The 13,808-nt window shown below is 33.2% G+C and overlaps 1 long non-coding RNA gene across 1 annotated transcript in view; it reads right to left on the bottom strand.

The window, feature by feature from the left end:
* Positions 1–2,146: 2,146 nt before the first annotated feature.
* LOC123384455 overlaps positions 2,147–13,808 on the bottom strand; it is a 28,075-nt gene continuing 16,413 nt past the window's right edge. The window contains exons 2-4 of the long non-coding RNA XR_006595555.1: positions 6,263–6,313; positions 5,737–5,939; positions 2,147–2,914 (exon numbers count right to left, since the gene is read on the bottom strand). This is a non-coding gene — a long non-coding RNA (uncharacterized LOC123384455). The remainder of the gene's footprint in view (positions 2,915–5,736; positions 5,940–6,262; positions 6,314–13,808) is intronic.

Here is a 13,808-nt window from a genome sequence, read left to right as displayed (position 1 = left end):
GCTGAAAATAGACTTAGTGAACTTTTGCCATCTCCCCATCTTACACCCTTTATCACACGTTGCTTAAAGAAACACTTAACTTGTCTTTTTAAAGAAAGATAATGGCAGCTTTACTTTGCAGAATACTATCACTTTGATGAGTATATTTTTGCAAAATACACATCTCCCTCGTATCCCCAAAATTTAGCAGTGGTTTTCAAATCAAGAGCACCATACAATACCAAAATTAAATAGAAAGTAAAGAAATGGGAAAAAACAAATGGTACATCAAAGTATGAGTGACTATTAATTTACACAAAGCTTTCTAAAAACGAAGGTGAATGGAGAATTAGGGTAGAATTCTAATTATTCTACCCAATTAAAAGATGATGTTAGCAATTTTTTTTCCTTATGTCAAATACAATGACAGGTTATTCTGAAAAACTTTACCAGCAACAATTGAAAAGAATAATGCATGTTATTAATAGTAAGATTATAGAAGAAATGCTTATGATAAAAGTGTTTCTTATATCATCCTTATTAAAGGCCAATAGCACAACACATATTAAATTATAGGCTAACAAAGACGTTTCAGAAGGAATCAAAGCCAACAAAGTTTAGATTTGCAATAGTCTTTGGTATAATTTGCTATAAAGAAAGATATCTAGCAGATGGAATCAGAACTAACTTAATTAGTTTCACTTAGCTTTTTAATGGAATTAGAAAATACTGATCCAAGGGACGCCTGGGTGATTCAGTTGGTTAAGCGTCTGACTTCAGCTCAGGTCATGATCTCACAACTTAAGAGTTCGAGCCCTGCTGGGGCTCTGTGCTGACAGCTCAGAGCCTGGAGCCTGCTTCGGATTCTGTGTGTCCCTCTCTCTCTCTGTCCCTTTCCCACTCACACACTCTCTCTCTATCTCTCAAAAATAAATAAACATTAAAATTTTTTTAATAAAAGGAAATACTGGTCCAAGAAATAAATATGATCCTGGTGCATAGCTAATATGTATTGTTGATAGTAGGGAAATCCAAATGCTGAGGATATTTATCAAAACAGAATAGTTTGTGTTAAGATTGAAATAGGATGGTAAGTTCCATTTTTATTTCAGTAAGGATCAACTCATGTCTAAAATAATATAGGTTCCAGAAAATTCTCTCAGAACCAACATTTTCCTCCATTTTGGGTCTGCTCAAGTAAATTTGTCTGATCCTAATGTGCTCTCCTTGATTAAGTAGAGGTAAACTTTGGGAAGAAAACTAAATGGCAGAGTTGAAGCATTATTGGGTAGATGTGTTCTTTTTCTGTGAAGAGATTATCTTTCATGGTTTTCTCTGACAATGTAGCAGGAGAAGTACAACTTCCATTTGGAACTTGTCTCCCTGTTGTCAAGTCTAAGAGCTTATAACAGTGAAATCAACTCACAAGACCTTTTATAACCCATTATTTCAAAAGAATTAAAATATTCTTTTTTAGGAACCTATAGAAAGTACACGTTCTACTGTGTCTTCCTAAATTAGACTCAGTCCCAATGGTCTGATCCCATGAAAATAATAAAATTAAACTCCTTATCCATTGTATCCCAGATGACTAATAGAATCTGATGAAACAATTGGACAGCAAATTGCTTCATTACTCAATAAATGAAAGCTGTACTCATTGAAGGTCAGTGTCCACTTTTTGATGCATATTAAATGATGAAATGTAGAAGTCATCATCCTTAGCTTTTCCAGAGACAGCTACCTTTCCTGCTAATAACTGAACCTTTTTTATCCCTAAGGAAATCACAAATGAATATTAACTCCCAACTCTATCTCTTTCTGCATAAACAAAAGGAGTTCCATGCTTTGCCAAGATTCTAGGTTCTAAACCCCTAGAGCAAAGCGGAAGACTCATTTTGCCACCTGCAAGCAAAAATTGTCCAAATGAAAATCCCATTACTTATTCACCAATGGCTCTGGGAATACACTCCAGATGGGTTGAATCCCTATCCACAAACCTCTACCTTCTGGTTTTATAGTTCAGCAATGCATTATTACCTGCCTTAATTTATCTGAATTAAACAGTTCCCATTTCAAAAATGTTATGTAGTCCCTGAACTCTGACCTACTTAAACAATCTGTAGAGCGAGGTTTGTGATCTTCTAAAAAAAGGTATTGGTCCGTCTTCTGGTGGTTTTGATCCTTTCTTCAAACAGTATCTTACCAAATATCTACAGAGCTCCATTCCTTAGAGTTCAGCATTTCTTTCTCTCAGTGTATAAGTCCATGTCCCGGAAAGGGTGAACACTTTAAATTCATAGATACTTAAAGTGAATTGATTTACTCACTGGTTTTCTTTCACAAGAACCCAGAGCAGCAGGAAAGCAATTTTACATAGAGTCGACCCCTGCTGAATCTGATGTTTCTGATCACATACAAATATGCAGCAATATGTTGGATATTTAGTTATCAAGCAGCAAGAAAATATGATCTTCTGATATGGTAGAAAGAGGTGGGACAAGATAATTTATTGCCACATTAATTCATGTGTGTTGTTTTTCTATTCCCTTACCTCTAAAACACATACAAATTCTAAGCAGGTAGCTAAACACTTAGAGATTTCTTCCCTTGGAGATTTGTACAAGGAGGAAAACACAAGCTTTATTTACCTTTGGTAAAGGTTTAATTTTATTACTGCCATGATCCAGGAAGTGGAATGGGGTTCACAGAGGAAAGAAAAAGCAGAAAAAGGAATATGATTGAAAGGAGGAAGAAAATAAGATCTTTTTTTTTCCTCGCAGACTGAAGATAACTGAGATGTGGGGACCAAAAGTAGCACCTGAATTATTGTCTTGAGTTTCTTTTTATTTTTTTCTTTCTCTCATCTCTTTTTGTTTTCCTTTGTTTTGTTTTGTTCTGCTTTGCTTTACTTTGGATGTCAGCTTACAATAACCTACAATTTACATAAGAAATCATAAATTTACTCACTTATAAAATGGAAAATATTTAAGATTAAAAGTACCATCACATGCACTTCTCTTCTAATCATTCATTTAAAAGTAAGTTGGTTGACATTCAAATGGATAACAGTCTGTTCTAAGGCTGGGGCAGGTATGGAAAAGAATTCTCTTGGAACATTTCATTACATGAGAAAGAAAGGAAGTACTGAGAAAATTATTGGGACCTATTAGAAGTACATAAAAGAATAGTTTGAGCATTAGATTATATAATAAGAATGATGAATGTATTCAGTAAAATAAGAATCCATGACTCAATACTGAAAAAAAATTAAACATTCTTAAATTCTTATATTTTTGGAGTAGAAACAAGATAGAAATGATAAACCAATGAATATTAAATCCAGAGGGGGGAAAATGTTATTGAAGTTGATATCACCAATATTGGAACAAACCAACATCATGTGCCTCTTAATATAATGCAGTGAGAAAGACACCATATCACTTTGTGATATTACTGACAAAATAATACATAATTTACATTTTATCACGAGGAAACATCAGACAAACCCAGAATGAGGTGACTTCAACTAGCTCATACTTCTAAAAAAAAATGTTTTAAAAACAAAAAGAAGGGATGGTTGGGTGGCTCAGCTGGTTAAATATCAGACTTTAGATTTCAACTTGGATCATGATCTCACAGTTTTGTGAGTTTGAGCCCCACTTTGGCTGTCAGTGCAGAGCCTGCTTGGGATTCTCTCTCTCACTTTGTTTGCCCCTCCCTCACTTGTGCTCTCTCTCTCTCTCTCAAAAATAAATAAAGTGTTGTTGTTGTTTTTTTAAAGAAAGTCTGAGAATCCATTCTAAATTAAAAAGACTAAGAAACAGGACAAACTAGATATGATATGTGAATCTGAATTGATTTCAAGAGTAGGAACAATATAGCTATAAAATACAATATTGGGACTATTGATGAAAGTGGAATATGGACTATAGATTAGGTAATGGCTGTATCAATATTAAATTGTCCACTTTTGATGATAATAATATTATATAGACAATGCCCTTGACTTAGGAGATACAAATCTATTACAGAGATGTAAAGAAGCACAATATCTCCAACTTAATCTCAAATAATTCTTATCAATAATGATTAAACAAATGAGACAAAATATAACTTGGGCAAGGAATATATGAGAGTTAGTGGACAATCATTATACATTTTCTCTTATTTGAAATTATATAAAATTTAAAACTTATAAAAAATAGTGAGTTTGAGTTAATGGTCCTTAAAGTTTCCTTCCTTAAAACTTATTATTATTTTAGTACTTAGTTTAATCATGAAAATTTCTCAAATATTTCTCCAGGAAAAAAAAAATCACTCCTTCCTCTGAATTTATATCCTTGGAGTCTTCATCACATTCCATTCATTCATGATTTCAATAATTAATTCATCAATTATTTATTGACTACTTAGTATAAGTTGAACTGAAGTAGACACTGGGAATCCATTATAAGTAAGAAACAAAATTTGTAGAATTATAGCCTATCTTACTATATTTTGAGTACATATGTCTTATTTCTTTAGTAGAATTCTAAAATCTTTTAGAATCTGATCATTCATGAACATACTGTTTAATATTTATATGTCAATTAAAATTACAATTGACTATCTGAAATGTGACTTGTTATTTATTTTTATTTTTACTTTTATTTTTAATTTTTTTTTAATTTTAAGTAGGCTCCACACCCAACATGGGACTCAATCTCATGACCCTGAGATCAAGACTCACATGCTCTACTGACCAAGGCAGCCAGGCACTCCAGTTTAACTCACTGAAACCACATTTAAACATACTCAATATAGAAATTAAGATTATGTGATAAATTGATTTTACAAGTAAAGATTAAAATTTTGAAAAATTATTGAGAGACTACCACATAACATAAGGAAGAAAAGATGTCATATGTTTGGAAGAAAATAAGAAATCTGATATTTATTGAGATTATACTGTGTTCTAGAAATTGTGTTCAGCAGCATATATCAATTGTTTCATCCAGGCAACAGTTCCATGAAATAGATATCATTAGATCCTTTTTACAGACCAAGAAACTGAGGCTCAGTATACTGAAGAGGCTTATGTAGGTTTATTCATGGTGGTAAAAAGGTTGTTTGGAAAACAGGACTGTTGAATTCCAGATCATGCCACAATAATCCATTCTGATGATTTTTGGCCAGTAATCACATTTTGGCCAGTAATCACATCACAGATGACATGTGTAAGGAGAGGTCAAAGGAATGACCAAGTATTCAGTTGGGCTAATACATTTTTATATTGTTGGTTTCAATTGTTTTTAATCCATTTACCTTTTGCATTTATACCCTGTGAAAAGCATTATTGCTGGATGAATGTATTTTTGTCAAAGTATATTCAATGACTGGTTATCATGATCAAAATATTATATAGTTATTTTTAGAATAAAGAACAGAGGCCTGGAGGTGTCAAGATAAACCGTAAATATAGTAACTTTTACATTTGTTAACTTGCAACATGTAAATGATTTTCAAATGAGGTTTTCTACAGATTTAAAATTCTGAAATCTATATATTTTTTCATGTAAGAATAAATCCTGAATTAATTAACATTGGATGAGTAAATTTTTACAGTGTTATTCACTCAAAATTTCTGACAGAATATTTTAAAACAGCAGATATCTTAGCTCTTTGATATGTGCAGAATTAAGTGCTTAAAAACAGACAATGAATGAGAATTAATGATAGTTAAAACTGGAGGAAAGAGAAGAGAAACAGTGTTACCTTTTCTTGGAAAAGAAAATTGAGCAGATGGCATATTTCTCACTTCCGCACAACCAGATCAACCTTCCATCTCACAGAAAGTGAGAAGGCAGTAGATGAGTAATGATGGCAAAAGAACTTGTCTTACATGTGGAATCACCTGATTTCCCTATCCTGGATATAGTCAAAGAAGGTCTGGATGTGAAGTAGACATTTGTGAATTTCTAGAATAAATACAAAATGTAATTAAAATGTGTTTTAATTTTTTTGAGGCAGATACGTTTGTAGAGAAAATATTTTCTAACTTAAATTATAACCATAAAAATATATAGAAATGCATCTCTTTTTTATATTTTATATTTGATATAAAGTGATGCATAAGAATAAAAATAGTAATGATCAAGGGACAGAAAACGTGGAATCTAGTTTTAGTCTATCAAAAATAAATTGGTGATTATAAGCAAGTCACTTGAATCTACCTCAACCATGCTTTCTAAAAATGAGAAACAGAATAAATTTCTGCGATCCCTTTAGTCTTCAAACTTACTTGACTTGACTTAACCAAATTGAGATCTTGTGCCAACTGGTGTGCTCATCCCTAGGAAAAATGAAATGATATATAGAAAGTTTTATGAATCAGATGAGAGAAAAAACAACAAACTTAAGGCTATGAATTATTTTTCACTGAAGTGATGTTTTTTAGGGCTAGTACCAACAACAAAAATTACCAGTTATTGAACTTTTTATATGTCCCGGGCATTGATCCCTGGACTTTCCACATATTTCCCATGTAATTATCATTTAAAAAATAAACATGCAATTTTGTTTCCATTTATTGATAAGGAGATTGAGGATCATAGAGGTTATTTTGATGTCACCCAGATAATAAGTGATGGAACCATGACTCAAATAATATTTTTAAGGATAATTTTGAAATCCTTTTTATCTTTGGACTGTTATCCTTTATTTGGATTCTTGTGCTTAAGCAAGGCTTTTTTAGGGCATTTTTTGTAAACCTTTAAAAGATTTAAGTGAAAAGGGAAGGAAGGAAAAAGGGAGAAAAGGATTAGAGCAGTTTTTATATATATTTTTTGTTGTTCATTAAAGTCCAAGCTATCATTAAACCCTACATAAACAAACACACAGGCACATACCACACATATATATGTGTTTAAATATATAATGCATATTATGTATAATGAGTCTTTCTTTTTTTTTAATATCTATTCTTTTTTTTTCAATATATGAAATTTATTGTCAAATTGGTTTCCATACAACACCCAGTGCTCATCCCAAAAGGTGCCCTCCTCAATACCCATCACCCACCCTCTCCTCCCTCCCACCACCCATCAACCCTCAGTTTGTTCTCAGTTTTTAAGAGTCTCTTATGCTTTGGCTCTCTCCCACTCTAACCTCTTTTATTTTTTTCCTTCCCCTCCCCCATGGGTTTCTGTTAAGTTTCTCAGGATCCACATAAGAGTGAAAACATATGGTATCTGTCTTTCTCTGTATGGCTTATTTCACTTAGCATCACGCTCTCCAGTTCCATCCACGTTGCTACAAAGGGCCATATTTTGTTCTTTCTCATTGCCCTGTAGTACTCCATTGTGTATATAATAATATCTATTTATTTTTGAGAAAGAACAACAGAGACAGAGACAGACAGTGAGAGGGGGAGGGGCAGAGAGAGAGAGAGACACAGAATCAGAAGAAGGCTTCAGAGGCTGAGCTGTCAGCACAGAGCCCAATGTGAGGCTTGAACCCATGAACCATGAGATCATGACATGAGCCAAAGTTTGACACTTAACCAACTGAGCCACTCAGGTGTCCCTATAATGAGTATTCCAGTAAATATTCATTCTTACTACAATTCTCACAGCAAATATTAGTTGCATTAACATCAGTGATATCAGAATTTATCTCTTTTCTGAATATCATTCTTTTATAGTCTTCTATAGCTTTTTACAACCTGAAAAATTCACAGCAGTTGCTCATATATGCAAAAGGAGTAAGATTTTCTAATCGGCAATCTCCCTTCCCAGACATGTTGTATTTGCTAATAAATATCATTCTAAAGTTTGTGTTTCATTTCCAACAAAATTATGCCCATTAACTTTTCTTTAGTACTCATTTATCTATTGAGGTTCCCACTTTCCAACAGAAGTACTTTTTTGAATGGGACTTGAGTTAGCTCCAGGCTACTTCCCTCTTTCCCACAACCCACACCTAGTCCACAGGAAACACATGCATATCCCTTGTGCTAGCGCATTCTGGGAGTCTGTCTTATCCCAATATAGACATCTCTACTATGTTGCCATGAGCTGCTTTGGATTCTCAGATATGAGTCAGGCACCAGTATATAATTTCCACATATCTATGAAATGCTTAGGAAGCTTTCTTACTGGTCCATTTGAAGCTCTCTTCATCACACTCTTACCATGGCAATAACTCATAGTAAGTTTCTTATCCCCTTATATGTCTTTAATTGGAATGAGGAGTCTAAGAATTGAGAGAATGACTAGAAATAATTTCCTTTGTAAATTATGCATATGGAGTTCTCACTTTGAAATTTCACATATACCCTATCCTGGTGTCTTGGGTCAAAATATCAGTTTTAGTATCTTATTTTAAGTAACTTGGTATAGTTTAGTGATTTTACGTAAGACTGCATTACCTGGAACACTTGAGCATTCTACCTTAGGGGTGGTGAAATTCTTACCACTAAAATATGATCTTTTGAATGATTTCATCTTGTTGAATAAGTATGTATTATGCAAATGATGAAAAGGACACTGAATATGAGACTTAGAGCAAGGAAACAAGCTTAATATTAAGGAGCCAAAAAAATAAGGTCCAGGGAGTTCGATGAAATTGGACTTTTTATCGTGCTTCTGAAAGGCAGGATAGTGCAATATTTAAGAGTGGAAATTCTGTAGAATTATAACTTCCATTTTCTACTCCAGCATTTACTAGTCATACATATCATTTAGGACTAAGTCTCACATTTCTCATTAATAACAATCATGTAATAAAAGAAACTAACAAACAACACAATCTGGTTATACTAATTGAAACTAATTGAAACTTTTAAGCACATTGGAGCTCTCAATGAATCTTGACTTTTTTTTTTTTCCAACGTTTTTTTTTTGTTTTGTTTTTTTGTTTTGTTTTGTTTTGTTTTTGGGACAGAGAGAGACAGAGCATGAACGGGGGAGGGGCAGAGAGAGAGGGAGACACAGAATCGGAAACAGGCTCCAGGCTCCGAGCCATCAGCCCAGAGCCTGATGCGGGGCTCGAACTCACGGACCGCGAGATCGTGACCTGGCTGAAGTCGGAGGCTTAACCGACTGCGCCACCCAGGCGCCCCTGAATCTTGACTTTTACCACCATTGTATGTGTTTGTGTGTGTGTGTAAATTTCCAGTTAAACATCTTAGAAATACCAAGGGACGATAAAGCAAGGAAATATTTTCAGCAAATAGATATATATTGGTTCTTGGACAAATTCATTATCACACCACCCACATCAAAGGTTATTAAATTATAGTTATGGACTTGAGTCTTCCTGGTTTGGGAGAAAGTACTAGGTACAAACTTCATCCAGAGACTTGTGAGCATGGATACTGGCTGTTCTCCTAGATCATATTGTAACCCTATTGATACTAAGTTTGGTTCAAGAACAAGGCAGAAGTCAGATGAATAAATATTTCCTTTTCTTCTTTTTTAACTATGTAAAATCTATGTTGCAAACCAATTTCACCTCCTACATCTTGCAAAACCCTAAGTTGCTCTAACACTGCAATTGGTAGCCATTTTCTACCCATTTAGGACACTGGGGATCAAAGAATAATGCACCAAGATGTGCTGCTTTGTGTAGCCTCTTGATTTTGTAAGATTTTGTATCTTTAAGTAATTATATTGAGGATTTAAGTTCATCTTACTCTGTGTGTGTGTATGTGTATGAGCACATGTGTGTGTGGTTTCTTCTCACTAACACATAATCCATCTGAAATAATGCACACTACTGTTTCCTAGCTATCCAGTGATATAATTTATATCATTAAAATATGTGAAACTCCTGTACTCAGAACTCAGTTGGCAGTAATCTAATGTTCACAGTGTCTGTAGAATATGTATACTGACATCCCAAAATGTAAATGTTTATTTATATAAATATATGCCTATGGGTCTGAATGAATGTGATTAAAACATTCCTTTTTATGTCTCTTTTTGAGAAAATAGTAGGTATAATTTCAGTTTTTATATTTGTATGAAAAATATCTTAAAGCTGGCCATATAATTGGTAAATTGCATTTATCTGAGAGTCATTTAATGTCATGATCATGATTAATATTATTATGTCTCAATATGCAAATGGAACAATAGAAAGATAATTGGAAGTTACCACTCTGAAGCAAAGTCAAACACCCAGGTTAATAGATTGAGGTTCCCACTTCCCATGTAGAGAAAAAAAAACTGTATGTGTGTAGAGAAACAAAAACTGAAGGGGAGCAAAAAAAACATAGTCTGGTACAAAAGAATGTAAGTTTTCCATAATAACAGGGAGATTCAGTAAACAATCTTTGGTAATAGGAAGTTTTCAAGAATCTTTAAACTCCTGCCCTCTCCACAAAGTACAGAGACAACTTACACTTTCACTGATTTAAGAAAGACATTTTTCTTTTCTTTCCCAACTCCTCTCTCCTCACTGATCTCACCCTGCAGGGGTTGGACACTGACTCTGATGCTAGACAGCCAACATTTTTTTTTTCTAATGCTAGAGAAACCCACAAAACTATATATCTTTATGCAACCTGAAGAAGGATAATTCAATAATTCAGCAATTTTATTTTTTCATTTCCCATTTTTTCACACACATTAAAAAACCATAGGAAAGAGAATTACATCTTACTTTAAAGCCTAAATAAGATTATTTTAGTCATTCTTGATATTCCACAAATCATATTTCTCTTAGTTTTTCTGCTAACATGACTATTTTCAAAAATCTTTATGTTGAAATTACACCTAGTGCCAAAAGAAAAAAAAAACAATGAATACAAACTCCTAGATAATAAATTTTTAGCCATTTTTCCTAATTTGCATAGTTCATAGAAAGCAACTCATCATTTCATCATTATGTACTAATGCTTACCCAGAGCTAAAATTTCATAGTAATAGACAACTATAATTTAGAAGAAAGTATTAGATATGTAATTCTGATAAAAAGAAACCCATTAACTACATTCTTATAATTCATTGAGTTTCATAAAGCTGGAATAATAAAGCCATAGATTATTTGAGAGTTTCTCACCATTTGTAGCTTCAGGGTCACATTCAGGATATTATCTATTTAAGTCCTTCATGTATGTTCTAAGATATTCTAAGAATACTCATTTAATATATTTTCATTATAATAAGTGTGAATGAGGGGTGCCTGGCTGGCTCAGTCCTTAGAGCATATGACTCTTGATCTCAAGGTTGTAAATTTGAGCCCATGCTGGGTGTATAAATTACTTTAAAAAAATAGGATCTTAAAATACTAAAATACATGTGAATGAATTAGGATAATAGCTTGATAATTAGTCCATCACATTTATTTAGCACCTAAAATTCTGACATTTGATCATTTCTTTTTCTTTTGTTATTTTAATCTTTTCCCAAATATTTACTAGGTCATAAAGCAACTCTCATCATCAGTTCCTTATCATTAATATATATAACTGCTCTCAACTCAAATGTCACCATGAAAATGAACACATTTCAAATTCGGATTTTCTCACAACATACAAATGTGCTTTGAATCCAACCAATTAGATTACTTTTTGCTTGGCTAGGTTAATCAGGTAATTAGCATGTTTTTATTAAGGTCCTACTATGTAAAACAATAAGTTACTTCTCATTAAAATAAATAATTTGCATGATAATATAAACAAAGACTACCTGAGATAATTGTCTTCTTCAGAAGCAATTTTATTTTGCAAACTAAAAGCAAGATCCCATTCAGAAATAGCCAGTATCAATACCAATTAGTTCTTGCTGTTGCTAGGTGTGGTGGATAGGAAAATAAAATTTTTAAAATCTAGGGACAGTGATGACTACAATTTACCTTCTTTTTTTTTTCTATTGATTGATTGATTGATTGATTGATTTGAATTTACATCCAAGTTAGTTAGCTATAGTGCAACAATGATTTCAGGAGTAGATTCCTTAATGCCCCTTACCCATTTAGCCCATCCCCCTTCCCACAACCCCTCCAGTAGCTCTCCATTTGTTCTCCATATTTAAGAGTCTCTTATGTTTTGTCCCCCTCCCTGTTTTTAACTTCAATTTTAAGAAAATATTTGAATACTTTTAACATTTAGTTTCCTTTTGAATTGCCTGTGGAAATTCCAGAAAGTGTATTAAGCTCTTTCTGCTTGTGGTAGTTACCTTGTTTCTGTTATTTGATTCTTCACAATTCTGTGAGATTGGTGTTATTATCCTTAATTTATAGGTAAAGCTACTGAAATTTAGAGAGTTTAAGAGCTGAAATATTAAGAACTGAGATGTTTTATGTAAAATCAAGCAGCTTGGTACATAGCAGATACAAGATTAGAACTAATGTCTGTCATAAGTCCCTGTTAGCAAAGAATTCAGAATTTCTACAGCATGGCATTGTCCACCAATATATATATATATATGTCACAAACATGTTTGGTGTCTCAGTCAATTAAGCATCAGACTTGATTTCCACTCAGGTCATGATCTCATGGTTCCTGAGTTGAGCCATGGTATCTGCACTGACAGTGTGGCGCCTGCTTGGGATTTTCTCTCTCTCCTTCCTTCTCTCTTTGTCCCCCACCAGTTGCTCACACTCTCTCTCTCTCTCAAAATAAATAAATAAACTTAAAAAACTAAATAAATAAAATAATCACAACTTAGGACCATTTTGGTATAAATTTCACTATTAAGGACTATGGTATTATCAAAGATGTAGAAATGTTGCAAATCACATCATATTTTCTTGTTTAAAATTATTAGATTGCAGATAATTTCTAAGTATTATAAAAAGTGTTAGCTTTTCCCCATCACCAGCATGATAGAATAGTTGGCCCTATTTTAAATGTGGAAACTAAAAAAGAGTGATATATCAGTAACCTTGCCCAAGGCAACAAAGCAAGTATGCCCTGGAAGCAAGATTAGAATTTACTCCCATTTTCCAGAAGATATAACTGTGTCCTGTTTCCATGAGGCTATAAGAATATAGCAATGATGCTTTTGCTGTGTCAGCTTTGATTTGGCACATCTTGACATTTGGCCATTTACATTCTTTGTTCCTTTCTATGTTGCCTTGGATGTGTTTAATTTCTCCTTCATGTCTTAGAAGAGAGCAACTTAAAAAAAAAAACACAGTTTAATAGTTTAATAACTCATTCAAATAAATGCTTATTTGTTTGAATTTTTGACATTCTGTTTAAACAAATTTGCTGTTTTGTTTACTTAGATGTAGTATTGTTAAAATACACAGCTGTCTTTGTTTTAATGTGAGATGCGTTAGATACACTGCCTGTCCAAGTATATTTATATTCTTGTATATTTGAAGCCTCACACCTCACTACACACTTAACAGCTTATAGAAACAGCATCCTACTCATGTAGGATGTCAGATATTAGTTCTTCACAACAATGTTGTCTATGATTATTTATTTAATATAACTTATTTATAATCTATTTAATTCTGCCTTGTTAGAGGTCTCAGTCCTCTTGGAAACAGTTTGCCATTTTAAAACACAGCATCTTCATGTTTTCAGAATCTTTTAAATGGCTGCTCAATTGCTTGCTCCTTAAAAAACAAATTATTTTCTGTTATGACTAAAGATTTTTTAATAAATTCTCCCTCTCCAAAGAGACATATCAATTGAATTATTGCTACCCTCCTCCACCCCTAAAGAGTACAAAGGAGAGGAAGATTTTAGGGTGAAAGTAGAATTACTAGTGCCTACAAATTGAGCCTGTTAATGGAAAAGACTTCTCATCCATAGCTACAGTCCCACTAGCATAACAACATAATTAGCTTTGGAGTTTTAGTAATTACCAACCGGATTCCCAAGGAAA

The sequence above is a fragment of the Felis catus genome, chromosome A3 (assembly GCF_018350175.1).
Source record: "Felis catus isolate Fca126 chromosome A3, F.catus_Fca126_mat1.0, whole genome shotgun sequence".
NCBI classification, from domain to species: Eukaryota; Metazoa; Chordata; class Mammalia; order Carnivora; family Felidae; genus Felis; species Felis catus.
This window is presented reverse-complemented; position numbering and strand designations above follow the sequence as displayed.